At 38.8% G+C, this 26,744-nt stretch overlaps 1 protein-coding gene across 5 annotated transcripts in view; it reads left to right on the top strand.

The window, feature by feature from the left end:
• The window catches only part of Etv1 (ETS variant transcription factor 1), an 86,850-nt gene that overhangs the window by 15,144 nt on the left and 44,962 nt on the right, over nt 1-26,744 (top strand). The window lies entirely within an intron of this gene.

Below are 26,744 nucleotides of genomic sequence, written 5' to 3' on the forward strand. Positions count from 1 at the left end.
TAAAATTATAAATGATTTCTAGAACTTTCCTTTTACTGTTTGGCCAGTGTCTGACTGCAGACAACTAAACCTGTAGGAAGTGAAACTGTCTGTGCGTAGCAAACATTGTGCCATATTATGAAAGTTGATTGATGCACTGTAATTCTCAGTGTCATTTAAAACTCCAGCCTGTTCTGTGCATTCTCACTGATAATAGTATCAGATGAGTCCATGTCAGCAGTTTGAAGAAACTCTTACTTGCTTACACCTCATGAAACCCACACTGTAGACCTTGATCCCCAAAGCGCCTATATTACTTCAAGTAACATATGTTTGCTGAAAATGTTTGTTTCCAGTGATTCTTATCTTAAATGTCCCAGGCATAAAGGGTAGTTAGTTAGAGGGTTCTCAGGAACAAAAGCCAGCTAAGAGGTCTAAAGAAGAAAAGATATAGAACCGTGACCTCAAGGTAGTTTGGTTTATCTGACTGCTGGTGTTGCACTGCTATCCTCGCCAGTTCCTTCAAATGTGAAATGACTTTGCGAAGGTTCATTCATCCAACAGCTGACAGGTTTCACCTACAGAAAAAAACAAAAGGAATTCAAGTTCCTCCTACTATAGTTTGATTTTTAAAGGCATTGTAGCAAAATGTACATAAAGCAAATCCTATCATCTGAAGTAGCTTAAGTGTAGAGTTCAATGACATTAAGTACATTTTTATTGTTAGCCTGTCATCAACACAGTTCAGAATTTTCAATTTGCCCTGAAACCTTACACCCACAATGCAATGGCTTCTGTCTCCCCAGTCCATGCAAACATAGTTCTGTCTCCTTTACATTTGATCAGAGATGAGAATTTGATGTGCTGTTGGTTATCTGCGTACAAGTATTTTGCACATCTGTCATGAAACATATTCCTGAGATTTCAACCTTAAGGAGTAGAGACCATCAGAACTCTCATAAGAACAATGGCTAATGACATCTATGCAAGGCGTACCCTGTGCTCAGAGCATGGAAAGGGTACGGTCGTATTTCTACCTTTTCCTTCCTGTGAGGAACTGGACTTTTTCCCCTACAAGCTCAAACTGTCTCCTGAGTGAATGAATGAAGTCTCATTGCATCATTTCATTACCAAATAATTGGTAAGGATTCTAGTACTGCAACGGTCAGGATTAAAACAAACAAACAAAACAAAAATACTCCAAACTAATTTTTCCTGTTTTTTTTTACCCGACACTTTTACCAGCTTTTATTCTTGAGTGTTTCATCTCTCAAACGTCAGTCACAGCAGGATCTCCCTTTTCTCCTCTTTTTCCTCCTTTGATTCTTCTTACTCCACTCACCATGCAGCCGTTAAGCTGATGAAATGTGGTTAGTGAGACCACAGAAATAAATTTTTACTTTTGGTTACATTTGATTACTTTCATCTCAGACTCTTGAGGGTGCTGGTTACTGTATTGATCACACAGCTCTGAGCAGCCACATCTACCATGCCATCATTTCCAACCCAGCTCTCTGCTCTGCTGTTGGCTCCTCAACCTCTCCTGATACCTCACGAGGAGAGGATCCCTATTTAACTGGGAAAAGGCAGCACCTCCAGAGTCACCATACACTTTCTGTTAATGTGTTGGTGAAAAACAGTGTTTAAATCAACATGAAGCTCTAGACACAGTTCACACTACAAAGACTAATGTTTTTCCAAATTGACAGGTGTTTTAATTTTTATTTTTGAGATGAATCTTATAAATTTTCAAGCTGCCTTCAAACTTACTGTCCTGGATGGTCATGGATGACCTTGAAGTTCTGATAATTTTCCTCCACTTCCCAAATGCTGGGATTATTGGCAAACAAATCTGTCATTTTGGTTTTGCTGTCCTTCTAAATGAAGACATCACTGTCCAAGGTAAAAATCCCTGACTTAAACTGTACATTCAGCTCAGTGCAAAAACTTGCAGTCACTAAATTGTTCATTCTGCCTCTCAGAAGCATCTCCTTTTCAACCTCTGCCTCTTCTCCGTTACCCTGTGTTCTCACACCATCCGGCTGCCAACGCACAGCTTCAGAATAGGTTTTGTGGTTGGTGTTCTTGCCTGTGAGCCCTTTTCCTTCCTGCCTGCCCTTTGCATCCACACACAGTTGCCTGGCCTTGTTAATTTTCTCCTTGCACTTCTTGCTGGACAAAGTCCTTATGTTTGAGCTCTGCAGAAAATTTTTCTATAACCCAGGTCTTGACCTTCTCTTCAACTCAACTTTTTGACTCTTGTGCCTTTGGTACTCTGTCCCCTCTAGCTGTCTCTACACCTTAGTCTTTTTTCACTTTTCAACTCTGCACGAATGACACACTTTTTATGCCTCATATTCCTTGAAATGATTTTTAGAGCTTTCTATGGTCTTATTTCCTACTCAGCTCAAAATAACTTTTGTTTGCCTTTCTTGACTTTTTCACCGTGCCTTACAGAGTTGGTCCACAACATTGTGTGTCTCAGAGCTGTTGAATTAGAGACTTACAGTTCTGTTTAGTTTTTAAAGAGACGTGATCTCACTATGTAGCCTGGACTTCTGGGCTGGCTAGGAATTCAGTATGTAGACCATGCTATCGTTACACTCAGACAGATCTGTCTGCCTCTCCATTCTTCTGCTGGCATTAAAGGTGTGAACCACCACACCTGGCCCAGAGACTGTCAACTTCTTAAGAATCAGGGCCATGTCATAGTCAGCATGCCTGGTGTGTTACAGAGGGACAGTAAGTAAGAGAGCTATCCCAATCATCTTAGTTTTACTTTAATCAGCAAATAATGACAGGTTGATCAGACCTTGAGACTCATAAATGAAACATCTTTATAAAAGGAACCTATAAACAAAGGGTAAACATAAGTCTAAAATCATCTAATAAAACTCAAGGTAAGATAGAGTTTCTCTCAAGTTTTAATTGACATAACAAACTGGTTGCTCAGCTGACACTGTCCAGCTAATTTCACTTGCTATTAAGGAGAAAGTAAGAGGATGACTTGAAGAGACTAGTAGAGTATCTTGACATACAGTGAAGGAAGGATTTCTTCATAAAGTGCCTAGCAAAGGAGAATGAAGAGGTCACATGGTATCTGAGGCACTTTTGTAGACGTTTGATTCTTTTCTGTTTGGAGATGTTTAGTGGGACAGAGGAAATAGGAAGAGACTGCGCACTCCCCCATGTGATCTGTCACTTCTACATTTACCTAGGATGACCATAGATAATTGCATTTCGTTACATACTTCCTTGAAACAAGACGGTTTTGATTTTTTTCTTTATTGCTTTACTTCTTTGCTAAAAGTAGGGCTAGCCAAATTAACAGCACAATTGTATTCAACACTTTAGGCACACTGTAGACCATCCGTGGGACTATGCTATATTTAATTACAAGTAGAAGAAGGTGAGAGAATAGGAATTTCAAAAATTGTGAACTGAGATAAAATTATAACATTTGGGACTTTGTAAAATATTTTCTGAAGAGTTGTTATTTTTATTGACAAAATATTTGAATGAGTAATCTGGAACCCAATGTTATACTATCACTGGCTAATTTTTCAGAAATTGTAAGTTTTGAAGCAAGTATGGGCACTAAAACATTTCAAATAAGTCATTCCCAGAATCAAATAGTTTGAACACATTATTTGTTTTGTACGAATGCACTTTTCATATTTTAGGCATGTTGTGGTAATAATCACTTTTGGATATACCCTAACTTCTGCGAGGAACTACAGTACAACTCTTCAGGAAAGGGACCTCAAAGGTGTAAAGCAGAAATGTCTGGCTGATAAGATGTCTCAGTGGCTGAGGACACTTGCTGCCAGATCTGATGACATCAAATTTCCCAGATACACATGGTGGAAAGAGAGACCTACTCCCCAAAAGACCTTTACATTCACTGCACGCACGCACGCACATGCACACACACACACACACACACACACACACACACGCACACCCCAGAGAGAGAGAGACAGAGACAGAGACAGAGACAGAGACTAAGAATATATGAGCTTTGTTTTTCTGAGGTACACATAGGCTTGCAAACAAACTGAACTTTTTATATATATGCATTTTAAATTATATAAATTATATATCAACTCACAGTTTAAATTTGCTCATAACACAATAATCTTTTAAAATCTACTTTTCATTCTGTTCATCATGCAGCTACACATTATTTTTATAGCCAGTTTTTTCCTAGAGGTTAGATTTGTCACTTCAGTCTTCTCTGTGGAGGATTCACGGGATGGTCAATAGTCACGGTTATACCTCACATTCTCCCAGGATGTTCCCAGGAGCTCAGTGCAGTCCCAGCAGGACAGACCTTGTAGCACTACCCTGTATTTTTTTCCCTTAAAGTGACAGTGGAATGCAAGGCAATTAGAAAGAAGACATTGGAGGAATATCCTTGATGTTAATATGTTATGAAAGTAATTATTTCCAACCAGCTCACTTTATCTGGTATGTATAATAGAGTGCTTGAAGACCGTCTACAAACAGACAAGACTGATCCACGTATAGGGAATGAATGATTTAAAAGCAATTACTACATGGTGCCACCTTCCAGTAAATAAAAGCCACAACATGGGATTTTCTCAGGCTTTTTCAAAGTTAAGAACTACACTCACTTTGAGTTTGGGGGCAGTAGAAGGGAGCACTTTAAAAACTACTGTAAGAAGTCTGCTTCTTTTTCAGTCTTGGAGGGCAGATGCCCAGGGCCTTGCATAAACTGAGAGCACACTTTCCCAGACAGCTGTGTGCTAGCCCCTTAGATCTCCTTTCTAATAGGTCAGTGCAGCCTGTCACTCATTTATTTTGTGTTAACAGAATTGGAATATTCCACCTACAATTTGTTTTTCTTAACGTTTGGCCTTTCTACTAATCTGTACTTTGCTACATCCGTTGCTTCTATGCACACAGCGAGCCCTTTGTAAAAGCTTGACTCTTTGTATTCATCTTGAGGTCTTCCTCCTTTGATTAAATGTTGGGGTTTGATTGGCCCAGAGGATTTCATGGTTTTTTTTTCCGCTGCTTTGGGCTGATGAGCAAGGTGCTCTCAGATCAGTTCTGTTGCTATGACATTAGATCACCTGGGTTTGTTTTGTTTTGTTTGGTTTGGTTTGGTTGCATGCCGCTAGCTCTTTCTTTTTCTTTTCCTTCTTTCTCCCCTCCCTTCTCCCTTCTCTTCCTCTCCCTCTTTCTTTAAATGATTTTGGTGGGGAGGGATAGGATCTCACTCTGTAGCTCTGGACGAGCTAGAATGCTCTGTGTAGCCCAGTTGGGCCTTAAACTGAAAGAAATTACCCCACCACTGCCTCTCCTTAATTTCTGAGACATCCTTAAGCGCACTGTCCGTGTGAGCCACTCGCAGGATATTTTGTCCTTTCTTCCTTCACCTGAGGTCCCTGTCTGAGGTCTGAGTCCAAGCTCTCTGGAGGAGTTGGACTCTTCCTTCTATGGTTTGTTGCTGTTTGTTGGTTTGTTATTGCCATGGCTTTTTTCCCTTTTCTTTTTTACAATTCAAATGTTTTACTAAGGCGACATAGGTAATATGCACACAGGGTTGGCATACATAGCCTTTTCTAGAGATAAACACTCACTCTCCCCTTCTGGTTGTCTCAGGTTTCAGATAATGTGCAGATAATGCCTTGTCCATTCATCCACATTAGTCTTTACTTCCTTTTTTCTCTTCTTTTAAAGAGTTTATGTGTCTAGGTGTTTTACCTGTATCTTTCTCTGTGCACCATGTGTGTGCACAGGTCAGAAGAGGAGGCCATTGGAGTCCCTAGGATTTGAGTTACAAATGGTTGTGAGCAATCATTTGGGCTCAGGGAATTGAACCTGGCACCTTTGGAAGACCAGTCAATGCTCTTAAGTGCCAAGCCATCATTTCAGCTCCCCTTTCTTATTTTCTGTTTTACTGGGGATGGTGTTCTATGTTGGTGCCTGTTTTGCGATGACATTGTCTGTTATGTTAGGGAAGCACTGATGGAAGCTGCATGGAGCTACTTGGTCAGCTCTGAGCACATCAAGAACCAGAGATGAATGCTGACTGTCATCTACCTTTTTTTTCTCTTTCCCAGTTTCTTTTTTCATTTCTCTTTCTTTTTCTTTTTTTTCTCCAAGGGTTTGGAACAGGATCTTATGTGGCACATGCTGTGCTTGAACTAGATACAGAGTCAAAGATGACCTTATATTCATAAACCCCCTGCCTCCACCTTCGAACTGCTAGGATCAGAGACATTAATTACTATGCTCAACTCTAGATTCTATCTCTTAAACATTAAAATAGATACAGAAAAAGAAGTGTATCTTGGCTAAATATTAATTATTTTATCTTGTAAGAGACAGGAAATTTTAGAACCAGGCCTCAGAATCTCTAAGGAGTTGTTATACAATTCCCATTTAGACCTACTACAGATTGTAAGGTTAGACGGGTTGCCTGCCCTGTCATTTGCTGACTAAGCATAAAGATGACAGCACCAGACTTTTGCAGTAACTAATGGTCCCTGCTACAAGATTATGTGTGTCATAGAGTATTATACAACCACCATGGCCAGTTCTAATAATGTTGTTTAAGTAATGTATCATTCTTTTAGTATTAAGTAGACTAGGGAATTAGGAAATGAAGTCTGTATAAGATATTTTTAAATCTTTGCTATAGTAAATGTATATTTTTCAACCCCCAAGCTTAGTCTCTCTTTATTTTTTCTTTCCCTTTTGAGAGTCTTTGCTGACTCCAGTATAAAACCATGAGTGGTTGAACTGTAAATGCTCTGTGTTACTTAAAAAGAGAAGTAAGGCGTTGCTGGCCCCACCCTATGGGGAGGTTTTCTTCTTAGGTTTCTCGCCCATAAAAGTTCTATCTACCGTAGGTGCAGGTGTGTCCTGTGTTTGCCTCCACAGAGGCCCCGTTCTGCACCCTTGGAAGAAAGGCAGAAATCTTAGTTTGCTCCTTGGTGGTTTCACAAAAGGTGTATTTTCTAATCAAGCCAGAAACGTAATGACAAGTCTCCAGGCACAGCATCCTGATTGTTCCGGATCTTCTCTGCTCTCAGAAGCTAAGCTAGGCTGGGCCTGATTAGTACTTAGATGAGAAAGTCAACCACAAACTCTGCATTGCAAGAATTTTTTTTTTTAAAGAGTGATATCAAAATCCACTGAGTCCAAGAGAAGAAATGAAGCTAAACTGTCTACTTTGGGCCTGTTACTCAAACTTGGCTTACCCATGGGATGGGAAAGAGCTTACTGCTTTCTTCAGCACAGGCCACATTTTGAGCCTATGATAGTTTTTCCACACTAAAGGAGGAAAAAAAGGGTAACATATAAATATGGAGAAATGAATGCCTAAATTTAAAAGTGGATCTGGGGAGGCGGGATGATGTGTGATTAATGTAGAAGCCAAAACTACTATTAAGAAATACTAAAAATCTTCTTTAGTCTTTGTTTTAATATATTCTCTAGACTATAACAAAAATGTGTGATTTTTTTTTTAAATCAGTTTTTTCTTGTGAAGGTAGATAAGTCAGACCTAATCCCAAGATAAAAACCAAAACGCAAATCAAGACTATGGACTGAACAGAACCGAGGTTTGCTGTTCCATTATAGGTGAAAATTGAGAGGGCTTCTGAGGTTTGTCTTCCCTATTCTACTTGCCTTGAGTTTCCCCTCTAAGCACGGGCATGCCCTGGAAACTGATTTCCAAAGCACGTTCAAGGGAAGTATGGCAGCCACTCTTGCTGCCTATAATCAGTAACAAATTATTTTAAGGAAAGGGATCTGTGCAATCTTTGGTTGAACTTTACTCACTATTAAATAAACATTTTGTTACACAGCAAGTGGATTTATTAGGGGTAAAACAATCTAGGTAGAGGATGAGGGTGGGGAACAGCTTGTAGGACCAAATATTGCAGTCTTGGTTCCGAGTGCTATTATGTACACATAGTAGCTGATCTGGTGTTACTCATAGTTCTATCTAGTATATGAAATTTACTAATATTTGAAAAATTTTTTACAAAATCTATAAATTTCATGAAATTAGATGGAAATTGGCAGCTATACGAGCTAATCTAGTACATGAACACATCTGTGTAATTTTGTATGTTCACTGTTTCTCAGGCATTTTTCCTTGCATTTTTCTCCCCTGTTTCCCATTTACTACAAGAACTATCTCCTTGGATTCATGGCATATGTTTGTTTTAGTCTGTTGTTAAACATGTTTTTTGACTGAAACTTTGTGCTGTGTCTCCTAAGTAAGAATGTGATGTCATTTTTAAATCTCATGAGCTATAGTCCAGCAGGTACAATTTGCATTTGACAATAGATGGGGATAGTATTAGCAATTGACCTAATTATTCATAAAATATTGTGAATGGCTGGAGGAAAATCCCTGTTTATAGAATGTCTCATGAAATGTTAAACAAATAAATACTTCAGTGAAATGTTTTTCAATGCAAGCTTTCATATATATATATGGCATATATATATATATATATATATATATATATATATATATATATATCAAGTCTCGCTCTGTAGTCCTACCTGGACTAAAACTTGTTACATGGACCAGACTGGCCTGGAACTCCCTCTTTTTCCCTGCTGGGATTAAAAGCGTTAATAAAGGCTAGGATAAAGGAACTAATGACGCCATGCCTTGCTCAAGGACCATTTAAAAACAGTGTTTAACAAATAATCCTTTTTAGTGTAGATGTCATATCAGGCCATTTAGACAATGTATAATTCTTTTTTTTTAATTTTTTATTAATTTATTCTTGTTACATCTCAATGGTTATCCCATCCCTTGTATCCTCCCATTCTTCCCTCCCTCCCATTTCCCCCTTATTCCCCTCCCCTATGACTGTTCCTGAGGGGGATTTCCTCCCCCTGTATAAGCTCATAGGGTATTAAGTCTCTTCTTGGTAACCTGCTATCTTTCCTCTGAGTGCCGCCAGGTCTCCCCCTCCAGAGGACATGGTCAAATATGAGGCACCAGAGTACGTGTGAAAGTCATACCCCACTCTCCACTCAACTGTGGAGAATGTACTGCCCATTGGCTAGATCTGGGTAGGGGTTTAAAGTTTACCGCCTGTGTTGTCCTTGCCTGGTGCCTTAGTCTCCCTCAGTAGAAGAATGGACAAAGAAACTGTGGTACATATACACTATGGAATACTACTCAGCTATTAAAAACAAGGAATTCCCAAAATTTGTGGATAAATAGATTGAGCTAGAAATGATTATAATGAGTGAGTTAACCCAGAAGCAGAAAGAATCAAATGGAATATACTCACTTATATCTGCATACTAGCCCAAGGGACATGTCCCACGAAAGCCTTCACTTACCAGGAAACTGGGACAGAGGGGAGGACATCCTATTGGGACTCTAGATGAGAGAAGCATGGGAGAATAGCAAAGTAGAAGAATCCAGAGGGTCCTAGAAACCTACAAGTAGAACATTATGATAGGCCGATTTGGGCCCAGGGGTCCCGGACAATGTATAATTCATAGCTGCCTATAGTTATACTTTTCAATAATGTTACAGTGATTTGGGATCCTATAGAATGACTTCTTCTTTACCTCTTACATTGCAGAGGAATTTTGTATTTATATTTTGTTGTTGTTATCTTACTGAGGATTAAGTTTAGGATCTTGTTCATGCTAAGCAAGTAGTTACCCACTGAACAACAGACCAGAATCTATACCTATATTTCTCTTAGTAATTTTGAGATGATTACATTTTTATAAATACAGTGTATACTCATAGCAGGTCATTCTGTAACTTTATAATAGGAATAATACAGTTTAATAGTGAAACAACTATATCATTCATTATTAGATGGAGTGTTGTAGAGCCAGATTGGTTCAGAATTTGTTATGTAGCTGAAGAAGACCTTGAACTTCTGATCTTGCTACCTTTACCCCCAAAATGCTAGTTCTGGAATTAAAGAGACATACCAATGTGCCCAGTTTAGTTCTTTTTGCAAGATTTGTGATTGCTTTGGTACTGCCACAAGCACTCTACCAACTGAGTTCATGTCGCACCACCGTGTAAAATTCAGTGTTACTTGTATTGTGTCCACTTACTTTTTTTGAGTACATGTTTGTATAATTGTAGTCAGTACAGATATACAGTAGAATTATAAGATGGCAAGCATCTTTACTCAGCAAATATGATTTGAGGCCCTGTTTTGTGCCTGGCATGTGGTGAACAACCAGACAAAACATTATTGCAATCACAAGATGAACTTGGACCCGCCCCTTTCCGTTTATGATATATCACTTGAGGCGTATTGTCTATGCATAATGATTATTATGTACTTACATTTTGATCTTTTCCTAAATGTAGGAAAAATGTGGCTAAGTCTTGTCTTTAGTTTTACAAAGTACATCTTGCATAAATGTGTAGCTACTAGCCCAGCCAGTAGCTCAGTGTTTGTGAGTCTATCTCTGTCTCACATCAGCAAGTAAGGGTAGAGTTGTTCTTTTTAACCCGCTTCAGGTAGCTCTTATTCCTCAATTTCTTAGACATAGTGGCTTCTATGTGTCAGTGTATGTTATACGTATCCTGATTTTTATTCGCATTTCAATTGGCTTCTAGTGAATGGATCACATCAAAGTCATCTTTGTGTGACTCACATGTTGTAGGTCTGCACTGGGTATCGAGTTGAATGACTAATTGCTTGGGTAGTTAGGTAGAAGTCTTAACATCCATGTACAGGTGGCTCTTATTTGTCAGATGTCTAATGCAAATATCTTCATTCTTTTTCTGCTTCATTTTCCTTTGAGGGATTATGGAGACTGCATGTATACAACATTAGATCTAGACCCTAGTTACTAAATTTGAGCTCTCTAATCAATATTAATTTATACTCCTATCTCAGGACATGTTTCTCAGCAATCTCTATTCAGTACGAATACTGAGAAACTGCTTAGGATTGTTTTTGTTTTATTTAAAGAGAAATTCAAAGAGCATAACAAAATCAAATGAGTAAAGCAAGCCATGAAGGATGTCATGCAGCTCAGCATCCAGTTGCTTAGTTTATAGGAAACTTCCTTCTGGACACCAGCCCTTGGAGCACCTACAAATGGCAAAACAATGTCTACCTTTAGAAGAAAGCAAAACAAAATATACATGGCTAAGGCTATGAAAATTGCTCAACGGTGGGGTCAGAAGCTTGAGTTCTTGAGTTTGGTCCCTGCTAAAATAGACACACACAGACACACACACACACAGACACACACACACATACACAGACACACACACAGACACACATACACAGACACACACACAGAGAGACACACACAGACACACACACACACACACACACACACACACACACACACACACACACACACTCCAGGGTTAACAAAGATTGCTCATACAAAAGATTGATAGTTTTGAAAAATCTTAGTAATGTCTGATGAATTAAAAGAGATTTGGGGAAGACAAAAGGGGTCTTTTAGCAGGTGATAGTTTCTGGAAAGATACCCTGGGAATTCATTTGTTTTAAGTCTGTAAACAAGATGGGAAGTTTGGTGTTTGGAAACAGCAGCTGTTGTCTGGGATGGTGTGCTTAGCTACACTGTCGGGAAGATTTGTTTTCTCTTGCTTATTCAGAACATGAAGGGTGTTTATGAAGGCACCGTGTATTTCATGCTCCTAATGTTGAGGGGTTGGTTTCTCAAGCTAAAGAGATCTGTGTGGACCATGGAAGTAGGAGCTGCAGCAGCAGAGGCATTAAGGAGAATGCTAGAGGGCACAGGCTCAGGATCCCAGCACTGTGGAAGCTGAGGCAGGAGGACCACAAGTTTGAACCTAGTCTGGGCTTTATGGCAAGAGCCTGAATGAGAAGCAAACAAGCAACAGAATCAAAATTAGGAACTCTGAGGGAGAGAGGAGAAAGGGAGAAGAAAACCAGTAAGCCTGATGGCAGTCCTGGGAGCATTCCTGGATTCCCAATATCAAGTAGATCGCTTCTCATTGGAGCCCAGAGCTTTGGTTTGTGATGATACTACAAGTTAATGACATTGACATTTTAAATTTAGTAATGAAATATTGAAGTCTTTTAAGAGTTCTTGGGGGCCTCTCTGGTTTTTAAAAGAAGTTGATATGTACTTAGTTATATGCTGGGGAAATAGGAAATAAAAACTGTAAACCAATACATTTTCTTCATTATCAAAGTTGTCTTATTTGTATTATTGGAATATGATAGGCTTTCTTGTTTAAAAGATTATTTTTATATTCTGCTCCCATATAAGCCCAAAAATATAATAGATGAAAAGATGAATCAATGCAGTTTATTGTTATGCCCAGCTTCTTTAAAGTGTGCTTCACCTCAGTCACAGACATAGGGTAGGGGAATAGGGGGGGAAGCGGGAGGGAGGGAGGAATGGGAGGATACAAGGGATGGGGTAACAACTGAGATGTAATATGAATAAATTAATAATAAAAAAAAAGAAAAAATAAAGTATACTTCAATTATATTATATATGCATATAATTCTTATGGTTATTTAAATTGTTTACATTAGCTGTGTATATAGTGGTTCTGGATATATTTAGACAAGATGCATTCATCCCTATTTCTCCACTTTTTGTACTAAACTTCTCAACACTGACATTTAGTGCTGAAGTGTAAGAGGCTGTTCTTAGAATTTCCTCCACCCGCTGACTTGCTATCAAAACCATGGGACTCACTTAAAATGACACCTTCTTAGCAGAATACTGGATAGATAACATTGAAGCCGACCGTGAGCAGTGTTTCCTTTCCCTTTGAAATGGTGGTCATGCTGTGGAGTGAACTTTTATCACTGTTTGAGGTTGCTTTTCTCTGTCCTCATGGACACAACAGCCTTACTATGTCGATGCGATATGACTTTCCAGCTCTCGGCTGGGGCCAGATTGTCAGGTGATGCAGTTGCCTTAACTCACAGGCCTGCAGAGAAAGCTAACGAACTGAAGAACATTGTTCTGTTTTTGTGGATGTTTCTGCCTGCCTTAGACTTTTCCTGTTGTGTTTTCATTCAGGATAATCAAACCCTGTTTTCCATTCTGAAAGCTCTACTTTCATTCACTTTCTTTTTATTTCAGATTAAAGGCTGGTACATTAGAAGGTTATCAGTTAATCAATAAGCTTCAGTCATGCCATCTTGTGAGGAAGATACCCATTGATCAAAGTGGAAATTTAGGCCCTAGGCTTTTAAATGGCAATTTCTGAAGGTTAGGACAGTGTTCTTGTGGAATGTAGAGGCCTATATTAGTATTTCTAGTGAGAAGGTGGACATGAATTTATGCATATGTATAACATACACAAACCCATATATAAATGCCTCTATTTGCATGTTATATAAAATTACACTCACATCTCTTAATTTTTTGTTTAATTTCAATCAGGAACTCTTTCCACACATAAGTGTGTGTGTGTGTGTGTGTGTGTGTGTGTGTGTGTGTGTGTGTGTGTTTATATGTCAGAACAAGAGAGGCAAGAGGAGAGTAAGGAAGAGGGGGAGGTAGGAGGGAGGGAGAGAGAGAGAGGGAGAGAGAAAGGGAATCCCATATACATGGAAGGACTAACATTTTTTATTTGTTGACTAGTATTGTAATATCTTCCAAGCCCCTTGTGATTACAAAACTGGAAATTATGCTTGTATTCACATGAAGTATATATAGCTAAATGAACATGAATTTTAATAATATTTTATCATCTTTATTTTTGAACAAATTCAGCATGTCCTTTTAATTACATCCTACTGTGGCTGTTGTGTTGTGGGAAATAACTTAAGCCAGTACTGTTTCACAGGCCAGGTGCTGAACGAGGTGCTAGGAACTAAATACTGTACTAGCATTGCTTAGCATCTTGGCATCTGCTTAGCACCTGAGAGTTCATGGACCATTTTCACATTTCACATCTGTGTACTTAGCAAAGTGACCATGGGCATACGTGTCAAGACCCACACTAGTTCAATTGCTCACCATCTCAGAGGTATTTGCATGACAGCATCAAGACTCACTTTATAGGATATTATTTTCCAAATTGCTAGATTGACATTCACTGTGTTATTATTACTGTTTAAGTGACTGGGACATATGTAAGTATTTTGGACACATGCGTATTTGCATGTATATACTTAAATGCTCATAAATTCCAGTAAAGGAAATGGAAAACAAAAAATGCATTTTCTTATTTATAGGATTCTTTTGATTTATCCCGAATGAATAAACTAATGTATATACAGAAAGCGCAGGTGTAGTAGACAGCATCCAAACTTCCTTATTAACCTATGGAAATCTCTATCCTTGTGCTTTGAATTGGAGAAATGTGGTTAAGTCTTGTGTATACACAACTTCAGCTTCAGGAATCCTGAGTGTTTGCTTAACAAAATAATGATGATCCCAAAGGGGAATTTTAAAATTTTTGTCTGGACACTGTTTATCTTTGGGCAATGCAAAATTAGAACAAAACATTTGCTAATATTTGCTAAAATTAATTGAATGCTACACTTATTATCAAATTTTATCTGAAACTGCTTTAAAATTCATTTTCTGCTATATATAGTATTGATGCTATAGACACTCATGCCATGTACTAGAATTACCATGGTTTTCACTGGGATCTGAATATAGTATTCTGTCCTTGTACATGTATGTTCAAATCTCTTTTGTTGACTATCTATATGGCTTGGGAGATGCAACTTGAGATCATTGTGTCTCAATTCTTTCTTATATGAAAAAGACTAAGTGCTGCCATATGGTAGATGACTCAGATATAAAATAAAAGTATATCTTTATGTATTTCTATAACATTTTATGTGTTTATATGAAATCTATAGATGTTTGGTACATAGAAAACACTACATAACCTTTCACCCTGCATAAAAATATAGTGAACAAAGTATCCCAGACTTATTCTTCATATCATTTAAGTGAGAGCATTGTGATAACTTACATCTTTGTATTATATATTTCATTTGACTGCTTGTTCCCATAATCAGGATTTCTGTGTACAACTCCTAGTCTTTAGGTCACACCTACAAATACTGTAAAATGCCAGACCCTGACTCTTCCTGTTGATCTTACTATGTAGCTCAATACACAGTCACGGTGACTTTGAGAAGGAGCTGAGACATGTTGCCTCAGACCTGTTGACACACTGACCACAGGAGCTCAGAAATAGAAGTCCTGTTAGAACCATTCTTATTTTTGTAACACAGACACAGTTATAGGATCTGCCAACATCTTATGTTTCAGATTATGAATTCTGGTTGATCAAGAACACATTAATTTGTGGGTCTAGTAAAATTGCTCACATCTTTGGCGTTTTTGTTGATTCTGAAGTTGATGTATTCATTGAGGGGAAAAAGTGTTGATTTTTCAATTAAGATGCAACCTTTACAATGCAATGTATCATAATTATAGTATTCACTCAGCCTGAAGAAAAATTTTTACCAGTTAAATAGTAATAATCAAGATGAAAACTGCATTAAGAGGGTATTAATTTTATGATCATCTCAATTTAAATAATAAAAAATCCACAGGACCTTTGCTGTGATAGTAATTCCACTGAGGCAATGCTCAGTTTTACATGTAGCCTCCTTGGAAGCCCATTTACAAATAATTGGCTGTTGAAATTGTGGATGGCCAAAGATCGCCCTTGCCAAATGGATACCTCTCCAGCTGTTAGAGTCACCACACTTCAACAGGACCAGATGTATGTGACCAAAAGTATCAGTGTGGTGGTTCTTTTTGTTTTGTTTTGTGTTTTGAGAGATGATTTCTCTGTGTAGCCTTGGCTGTCCTGGACTCACTTTGTAAACCAGGCTGGCCTCGAACTCACAGTGATCCATCTGCCTCCCCAGTGCTGGGATAAAGACATAGGCCACCACACCTGGCCTAGTGTGGTGGTTCTTAACAGTCTTAGGGAAGATGAATAGCCACAGGAAAACAATTTACAACCTAAGTTCCAAAAGCTGGAGTCTGCCTGCTGAATATATGTAAGAGTAGAAGCTAGTTTTTCTATCCCCCAAATGGAACACCTCACACTTGAGGACTATTAAATATCTATGTAGAACCTTGAAACAGCTACAAGTTTAGACTGCAACAACAAACTTGGCAGTACAGCATGCAGAGAAACTTGGCTTTGGACTTACCACTTCTTTCCAGTTTAATAAATAAAAGGTGAAAGTACTCGGGTTAATATGAGGTGGAGGACCTATAATTTATCAAGATTTTAGCACCTAGTCTGGAAAAACTCAGTAGCCCTCTAGAGGTATGGCAACATCAGTATCTATTCAACATGAATTAGTTTGAAGGTCTGAGAGTTGTATAAGGTACATTAATAGCAGTGAAGGTTTAGAAAGCAATATCAATACTATGGTGGGAAAGAACATGAGATGATTGTGTCTAACTGATGTAACAATCAAATATTTGTGTGTGTGTGTGTGTGTGTGTGTGTGTGTGTGTGATGTCATTCCTGATACACTTGTGAGTAGCATATCTTCCTTAGGCAGGTGTAGATCTCAATAGAGAACAGTTCCACTATCCCTGAAGCGGAACAAGAACTACAATGTTACAGCAAATACATCAGCAAATTTATGGAAGACCCTGCTTATTCTCTGGGTTGTGTGGCAATGTTGTCTGTGTGTGGTCTAAATGTTTACTGTACTCATGGTTGCCAATTGAATAACAACAACAACAAAATGGTTTCCTCAAGCACTCACTATTTTTTAAGCCAGTTTTAAGTCATTGCATTTAAGAAGTTGCTTGGTTTCATTTGCCTGGTTAGAATGCAAAGATAAATGGTTATTCATTTATCTGAGAAATAATTATTATGTAAAAAACAAACAAACAAAAAAACTTGACTCTTGCCTTCAGAAAGCATTCTGAAAAGCTCAAAGGAAGAAAGGAGGCATGTTGGACATATTTAAATAACAGGATAGTAGGATAAGCTCGGAGAGTGACAAAGTCCTGCAAGTCAGGCTCATTTCCCCCTTTACTGCTTTCTTTTTATTTTGTCCCTTTGTGTGTATTTACATGTGTAGGTGTGCCATGTATCACAGACAGAGTTCAGAGGAAGCTGTGGGAGACACCTCTCTCTCTCTCTCTCTCTCTCTCTCTCTCTCTCTCTCTCTCTCTCTCTCTCTCTCTCTCTCTCTCTCTCTCTCCTTTGTTGGTTCTAGATATTGAAGTCAGGTTTTCAGACTTAGAAGCAAACTGAGCCTTCATGCCGGCTTCTCAGTTACTATAACCTTGGCTAGTCGTTAATGTTCCATTCCTTCCATTTCTGCATCTTCCAAAGGGGCAAAGGATGGAAAGGATAGAATGAGGATAATATTAACCAGAGCATTTATTATGACCACAATGACTATGATATTCACAATAAAACCGAAGCACAGATTGGTGGTACAGACCTTATGTTCTCTACTTTGTGGTTGTTGTTTTTCCCCCCTGGTCAGGACATCACTATAAATTGGAATAGTTGAGAAAGGCCTCATAGAGAAACTGAGTCATGCTCTTGAACTACAAACTAGGCTTGTAGAAGACTGGAAATGACAGGGCCATGGAGATTCCCTACCCATTTTGTCTGTGCTTGCTGGACACCAACAGCTGTTGCCTAGGTGTCACTGGGTGCCGGGTGTCCTTCTGAGCATCCTTATATCATCTTAAGGCATCTGATTCTTCACAACAACCTAGTTTTTGGTGGAAACTACCATGTCCTTTAAGACATTCTTTTTATTATTTATTTGTTTGTTTTTTGTTTTTCAAGATAGGATTTTTCTGTGTAGCCCTGGCTATCCTGGAACTCACTCTATAGGTTAGGCGGGCCTTGAACCCAGATCCACCTGCCTCTGCCTTCCAAGTGCTGGAATTAAATGCATACGCCACCACTGCCCAGCTGTTTATTTATTTGTTTAGGCTCACCCTCGCCAGCTACAGATTTTCCTCAAGAATTTACTCTTAAGCAGTGCCTATCAGATGAAACTAACTGTGTCAAAAACTGAAGATTTAAAAGCAAAGGAGGTTGGTCAAGGCAATAAACAATGCTCACTAGTGACAGAAGTAGAAATTAACTTCCCGTGGTATAGCATTGTCAATATATTTGTGTTTGCCACTTGTTATTGTTAATGAAGGTATGATGGTCTTTGGGAAGGATAAAAGCCAGGTGTTAATGCTGCTGAAAGACAACTCTGTTTCCTGTCTTTCAGAGGGAATAGATTCAAGTGTCTGAACACAGAGATGGGCACTTGACTGTGGGGAGAAGACAGACATAGATTTGTGAGTATTGAGAGAGAGAAAGAGGAGAGATAAAACATCAGGATTTCTTTCGAGTATATCTTAGTACGTCAGTACACCTGTACTCAATAACCATATTTATGAAAAACACATGTAAAATAATGAACGTACTTTGGGAATTTCATAATTTCTTTTGGGATCTAATGAGATAATTCAAAGGAGTGTACCTGGGCTAAAATTCATGCTTGTGTAGTAAGGGAAGGGAGAGTCAGGCTTTGTCTGACCTTTCATCCTCTGCACACCCTCAATTTACAAAGCTCTATTTACTTCAAAGGGGCCAGGAGGAGAATGCAAAACAACCTATTATGTTTTTGATCCTGCGATTGTTTTGCAGCTGGGACCCATGTGGTTTTGCAAAGCTTATCTCTTCTACTCTTTTTTTATTTACACACTTGGAAGCGGAGCAGAGTGCTTTTTCGTCTTCATATTTTTTGGGTTTCTTGGAACTATCAATTACAAAGAGGACTGTATAAACACTCTCCTCCCCATCTTTAAGTGCTATTATAAGCTGCTGGATCTGTCAGCTGGCTTCAGAATTTGATGCACCTAATGGCCCCCTTACACCTGGAGTGATAACAAATGATTCTCTAAAGAATGAGGTTATGATTTTGGGGTTGGTGGGGAGGAAAGAAAAGGGGAAATGTAGCAGGAAAAATGCACTCTGTACTCAATCTAATACATCATGTTGTGTGGTAAGAAAGCTATTTGTCATTGGCATTCTCTTGATCACTAAATTATAGGAAAATGATATGCCTGTCGTCATGATCTGTGATAGCCATAATACTGCCCAACCTAGTATTTAAGCATTCCAAAAGGTTAACTTTAAGTTAGCTAGGTCAACATAGCAATAAATATGATTGTGACAGTTTTAATGGAGGCAGCTAAACATTAGAATGCACTCTTGTTTAGATATGCCACTTAGGCCTTTTCTAATATCACATCTTAGCATTGAAAAATTCATAACCTCTTAGTAACTAATATTTATTTGAGTGAAGTTTTTTTTTGTGTGAAAAACAGATCAAATGTAGAATCTGTTTTTCTGGTTAGTGCCTCTGAACTCTGGCTAACAGAACATCTTGCTTTGGGAAGGGATTACCTTTGTGTGTGGTTGATGCTACCACAAAATGTGGCCCTCAAGATAGAAGTGATAAGACCTGCAGTATTCAGATACCATTGGGTCTGTGGTATGGTTTTCCATGTCCGATAGTTCCTAGGCACAGGCTACCTTCTTGTGCTCTATGCTCTACAGTTTGTGTGGTAATTGAATTCTTTTTTTCTTTACAGTTAGCAAGTCAAATAAAAAATATATACATTGGACTGTTGCCATGACACTTTTGCTTTGGGGTTTAATTGAGTGGCAGGTGAGATGCCTCTGTTCCCTTCAGGTCTGGCTCAGCTCCCAACAGATTGTACTATGTGGAGTTGTCCTGTCTTGAAGCCTCAAGAGACTTGTGGGCAGTAGAATGCCTCTAGAGTAGAAGAAAGGAGCTAGGGATCCTTTGAACTAGCTGCTGAGAACTTACGTCGATGAAATATAATAAAAATTGTAAAAGCCATTTTCTGTTCATTTTTTGGAAGCCTTTCTGATTCTATATAGAGCAAGAATTGGGAACGTCTCTTATGTTATAAGCACAGGCAAGTAATGAGTATTCAGCCAGTACTTGGTTACAAACTCCAGCTATTCCAACACATACAAGATCATATCAACTAAGTCAAATATAATCATGACATTATATAAACACGTCTTGTTATTCATTGTTGTACGGTTCTGAAATTAGATTTAACAAGTTAAATATCCACAGCTTCTGAGCGCGTCTCAGAAACCGTTCATTCTTAAGATTGTAACAGTGGATAGACTACTCCCTTAAACTGATCCTGAAATACTGTAATGTGACCTGGTTGATTTGGGACTGTAACTCTCAGCTGGACTCAGCTTTAAAATGAAACCTATTGTAATCCAGGATCAGTTTTCATGGAGTCTAATATGTCTTTTAGCTATGGAAATGTGATCTGTGTGTTCACTGGTTGTTTACAGTTTGTTACTATAATGCTGACAAAGTCAGGTTCTTACGTAAGTGTCCTACCATGGTGTCTGCTCAGTGCTGATCCTGTGGTTACGGATAAGCTTAGCTAAATCTCTTGTTTGGTTTCTTTTATCAGTGGGTTTGATTTGTTCCTGTTTGGGTTCTACAGCCTGGACTTGTCAGCAGAGACTTAAACTTAGGGTTCTGATTTCACTCTGTATAGTGGGTGTTATTGTTTATCATTTACAAAAAAGATAAAATGGGAGGGGGTGCCTGGTAGAAGAAAGTACCCCTCCCATTTCTACTCTTCTCTTACATATTTCACAGTTCTTCTTTTTTTGTGAAGACATTCTTTAGTTTGTGTATTTAAGACACAATCAGATATTCAATCTTATGCTTCCTAGGACTGGTGTGTGTGTGTGTGTGTGTGTGTGTGTGTGTGTGTGTGTGTGTGTGTGTGTATCACCTGCCCAGATTCTGCTGGGAAGCTCTTGGTTTTTTTTTTTTAAGATTTATTTTATTTTATGTGTATGAATATTTTGCCTACATGTTTGCCCGTATTTCGCTTGCAAGCTTGGTGTCTGTAGAGACCAAAAGAATATGTCAGAACTCCTTGAATTGCAGTTCCAAATGGTTGTGAGCACCCTGTGGGTGTTGGGAGCCAAACCCAGGTCCTCTCTGAGATCACCCGGTGTGTTTAATCACTAAGCCATCTCTATAGCCCTGTTGGGCAGTCCTCAGTCTAATAAGGTTACATGAAAAAACTTCAAGATGGTAAATACTTCATGTAAAAGCAGTTCTATAAAAGTTATATAATTGTTTTTTGTTTGTTTGTTTGTTTGTTTCAAGAGAGGATTTCTCTGTGTAGCCTTGGTTGTCCTGGACTCCCTTTGTAGACCAGGCTGGCCTAGAACTCACAGAAATCCTCCTTCCTCTAACTGATGGGATTACAGGTGTGTGTCTCCACTTCCTGCTTCATTACAAAGCATTTTATTTTATTCATCCTTATTGTATTTCTATTATTTAATGTGTGTGCGCATGTGCATGCCATGGCACATACATGGAGGTCAGAGGACAATTTGTGGTAGTCAGCTCTCTCTTTTGCTACATGAGTCCATGTCACCCATTCCATTACAAGGCATTCTGAAGGACCCTCCTTAAATTTAGTTTAGAATATAAATTATATGTATGTCGTGTTAAATTAGTAGTTGTTGTAACTAAAATGCATGCTGAGCATTTACCTGAGGCAGGGTTAGCAGCAGAAGGTGGTGGGATGACAGAGCATTTCTGAAGAAGGTGTTTCTGCCAGGAAAATTGCCAGGTTTTCTGTATAATCACTGTATCTTTGTTATTTTGGCATCTGGTAAAGTTTTATTAGTATTTACTGAAAGGTACTTTTTTGTGTGTGCCTCTAGCCAGCTGGCTTTCTTTTTCTCTCCCCAGCAAACTTTCCTAGCTCTGGTATTGAGAACATGTTTTCAGCTTTGATTGTCTACTGTTGGGGTCTTTTTGAACAAGGAGCCAAGTGACTAATAATGTTTAAATTGATGTCAATCAGTCCTTTGTAGGGTCACACCGAAATGCGGCAGGTGTGCTGCAACCCTGTGAGGCCGGCTCCATACTTACTCTACATATGTCTTTGGTGCTAAAGTGGTCAATTTGAGACTGCAAATTGCAGTGTTTTTTTTTTCATACAGATGAAAAAAGAAGCATATAAAATTACCAAACACAGGATTCAGTAGCTTAGAAGGAAGTGGAATTATGCAAGCAGTAATGAGTTACAAAGTAACCAAAGCATCATTTTGAGGAGGTACATATGAAAACAGTCAATATAAAAATATCTAAAGTAACAGAATAATAAAAAATTTTCAGACATGTCTTTATTGCATATTAAAGGATGGAATGTCAACTCTCTTTCTCTCTCTCTTTCTTGTTCTGTCTGTCTCTCTCTCTCTCTCTCTCCCTCTCTCCCTCCCTCTGGACCATATAACCTGACTCTTATTCCTGGGTTTACTCAAAGCCTTATCCAAATGATGCTAATAGGTGTGAGGAACTTCCAAACTCATAGTCATATTGCTATACTGCTGAAGATGTTGGTTAGGGAATTCATTTGAACAAGTATTTCTTTCATTCCTTATTTCATTGCTTTTAAAATTGAAAAATCGGTTATGTTTTCCTTCACAAAAATATTGGCTGCTTGCTAAACCTTTTTTTTTTTTTTTTTGACACATATCTATTCTTTTGTGTGTATGTATGTGGGCACACCCACTCTTGTTCTGTGTAAGTCTGGGAACTGAATCCAGCTCCTCAGCCTTGGTGGTAAGCACCTTTCCCAGCTAAGCCATCTTTTTCAGCCTGACTACTTATTTTATTTATTTATCTATTTATTTATTTATTTATTTATTTATTTAGTTGTTGATGGTGGTGGTGGTGGTGGTGTGTGTGTGTGTGTGTGTGTGTAAAACTTACAAGTCATAGAAACTGTTGTTTGGTACTTACTTCACAAGGACAGACATATTAGTATTTGACAGGCTTTTGGAGCAATGTAATATCATCTTAATTTTATTTTGCATATTACTGTGGCCCACAGTTAAAGTGATTTCTTTGAAATTTTAGGTTAGATTTTTCTGTGCTCACAAGTTAATTAAAAAGGAAGGTTGAAGGTCACATTTATTATGGAAGGCTTTTAAGCGATGCAGTTTTGATGCTGTCATCTGCACTTTAGTGTTTTCTGTTTTCTTTTGTGTGTTACCTGCTTACTTTTCTTTTTTCCTTTCTTTCATCTTTTTCTTCTTTCCTTCCTTCCTTTCTTTCTTTTTTAACAGTGAATTTTGAAACAAATTTAGCATACTTTTTCTAAGGTATTTGCAAGAAGTCAGTTGTGGCCAGGTGCTGTGGCGCTTGCCTGGAGTCCCAGAACTCAGGGAGGCAGAGGCAGAGGGATCTCTGTGAGTTGGAGGCCAGCCTGGCCCACAAAGCCAGTCCAGAACCGTGAAGGCCAGAAAGAGAAACCCTTTCTCAAGAGAAAAAGAAGGCTGTTGTGGTTATCTACTAAGGAGAGCACCCTAAGATTTGCTCTAGATGTTGGAGGAGGTTAAGATGCTAGGGTTTTCTATGTGGTGGTCTTCATGCTTGCAAAGTGGCCAGGGCAGAGTCACCTTAATGTCCGGATGCACAGGCCCATGTGTTGCAACCGTCTTCATAATTTCTACATGCAGACTTAAGAGATACCAGGAAGTGTTGGAATATCCCTTGCTATGCCCAGCTAGGACTTCTCGCCTACTCATCCCCAAATATCTGTTACATATTGTTTGAAAGAACACAGGTTAGGGTGCAAAGAAGTAATCTTTCTTTTGGGGATTTTGTAGGTCTTAAAGGGCAGATTCAATAGAGGAGGGTCTCCCTGTCCAGAGTGGTCATAGTTAGAACTATATTAAGTAGGGCATCTTTAAGGAGGTGTGGATTTAGATGGAATTTCCTTATCTGAGAACTTCATTTCAATTGATTAGATGTTTCTCAGATAGTCGCAGCTTCCTCTCTTTTGTTGTAGCCAGTTGGATGAGGAGTGCTGTATGTTTGGGCTCACAGCACAGATTTTGTCCCCCACAAAAAAGTGTCATGCTGCTTTCCATCAACTGGACCAGTAGGGTAGGAAGCTCTGACTTGTTGGCGATGCAACAGGCAAATGGGGTTCACTTTGGATTGTTTCTACGTTAGGCCTTTGTTTCCCTGTTCCTACCCTTTTCCAGTTTCCTCCCAGGGTGCTTTTGCTGGCTATTAGACTGGGAAGGTGAGGATCATTTAGCACTACTGAGCTGAAGAGCCATTATATGAAGTTTGGGCTTGAAATTTAGAGGAGTGAATCAACACACTGTACACTCAGTCTCTTTATTTTTCAATTAATGGTGCTTTTAGCATTAGGGGTATAACTTTTTGTTTTTGATACCGCCTTTTGTTTTAATACTATAATAATATCTTTCTTTCCCATATCAACTAGAAAGTAGGCGGTCCATGTAATTGAATTTAAGGGATATTTGAAAAACCTTTTAAAACAGCCAGTGTTTTAAAATGCCAACTGTACTGCCTGCACAGCTTGCTAATGTGCATTTCTGTACTATCCTTGCTTTAATACAGTACTCATATTTGTATTTACTTTTTCATAATGATTAGGGGGCATTGTGGAGGCAAGTTACTATTATTTCCACAGTGCAAAAATGCCTGCAGCAGAATTTGGTGCCCATTTTTACAATATGGCCCCAGGAAAACATAAGCTCCCCACGTCCTGTATCAGATCTTTGCCATTTTTCTCAATCTATTCTGCAGTAGATCTAGATAGATAGGAATTTTTAAAGCATAAAAATAATTTGAAGCTGAGATCCAGAAATTATCACAAATGTATATTTACACTCAAATACATTCAAATAATGAATGTGTTTGAAACCAGTTGAAATGTTGGCGACCTTTGATTGAGACGATCAGAACTGGAGGGAGAGAACTCCACATTGCAGGTCCACCACTCTTTGAGGAGAGGAATGACACATCTAAACCCAGAATGCATGTCCAGTATGTCCTCTTGAGATGTTATAATGACACATTATGATGTCCAGAGAGTTGCGTTAGAAAGTCTACTTTTGAGGAGTGCTTGTCCCATGGCGTCATATCTTCATCAGGAACTCCATTCTGCAATATGTAAGGATTTTGGGCTCCTGGTTCAGCTTTGCCTTCAGATCCCAAATCTGTGTAAATGTGATCCCAAATGGAGGTGTGAGTTCCAGAGTCAACCCCAAGACCTTTTCAGCTCTTCAGGCATGCCTCTGACAGAATTATTCAGAAATCCTTGACACACAGAGCTCTCTTGGTGTTACTGATAGGAGTTATGGCAGGGTTAGGTCCTCTCTTAGGAAATGCATGGTTCCACCAAGATGTCCGTTGATAGCAGGTACTGGATGTGCCCCAAGCTGCCCTGCTTTAATCTCAGGCTTCATCTTCATATTTCTGTAATCAAATGGTTCTGAGGAATAAACCTATACTGTCTCAGTCTCAAAACCTTGACAATCAGTAACATCTTGAATGAAAAAATGCTGAGGTTCAGAACAATCGTTGTTTCCCATGATTATTAAATATCTTTTTTAAGTTGTAAAGGCATCAAGGGGCCCAATACATAGTGGATCTCTGAACCAGCACTATCTCCTTAAGCTTTGGGGGTCATCTTTCTTATAACTGTTTAAAGAATCTTATTTAAGAGAGAAATGGATACCATGTTGCTATGCTATGGTTTGACTTTTTGCCTCAGAGATATTATAGGTGAATATATTTCCAGATATTGCATACAGTGGAAAACCATGAAAACTCGAATCAGGGTCCCTGACCTTAAATGTGTTTCAGTTTGCATTTTGATAGCAGTTTAGAAATGTTATCGCTTGTTTTGTCACAGACATAATTCACATCTTTCTTCAGGCACTGTAAACAAGAGAAATGGTTTCATGGCCCCATAAAGGCACTCTGCTGATAGCTGAGATTAGGTTCTTTAGTAATGGATGTCCCTCTGTGCGTGTGTGCGCGCGCGCTTGGGGAGGGGAGCACGCGCATATGTACGTGCCCACTCAGAAATGGTAGGGAGAACTTGAAGAGCTGAATGTACTGAGAAGGAATCTTTTGAGAGGCTCCCATGCAGCTCAAGGACCCTCTGAGATTCTCTACCTTGCAAAGTGTATTTACAGACATGGGACATTATTGTCTTTATTTGTACCCAAGCCTTCCCCTTTGCTTATGAAATTGAGCCGAGTACTAATTGAGGTCATTGCCTCGCATTTATCACCTGATCTTGAAGTCATACTAACTTACAGTGAATGTTTCATCTACTGAGAGTACTCCTAACTACATATATTTGTATAAAAGGCTGCATGCATTTTTCATGGCATGCTTGCTTGGATCTGGTCTTAATCTAATTTATGTATGCCATTTATTTTTTTCACCTTTTACGGAGGTTTTTTTTTTTTTTCCTCCTCCAAGCCACTTTCATAGCCAAGTAATTTTTTTCCCCATAAGCACTTTGATGTCTACAACATGATTTGTTTTTGTTTTGACTTTTTCAGTTATATTTTCTAGACAGGTGTAAAAAAACCTCCATGTTATATGTCATCCCGGTCTAAGTAAGTGCTTTGAAATTCCTCACGCCTCATAAATTTGTAGTGTTTTAGAGTCTCAATATTGTGCCATTTTTCACCAGCTTGTTTGGGTAGTATCGTGAATTGATTACAGGATGCCGAACAAAGTGTTACCAGATCCCAGGGACTTTTGCTGACTAGGTTAGCAGTGCACATGAGCACACATCACCCTGCCAGCATCGTTAGTGTTTGCTTCCTCCCCTATCGCTCTAGACCATGATCTGAAACAAGGGTTAACAAGCTGCTCTCTGCAGAGTCAGATGGTAAATGTTCAGGC

The sequence above is a fragment of the Acomys russatus genome, chromosome 1 (genome assembly GCF_903995435.1).
Source record: "Acomys russatus chromosome 1, mAcoRus1.1, whole genome shotgun sequence".
Taxonomy (NCBI): Eukaryota; Metazoa; Chordata; class Mammalia; order Rodentia; family Muridae; genus Acomys; species Acomys russatus.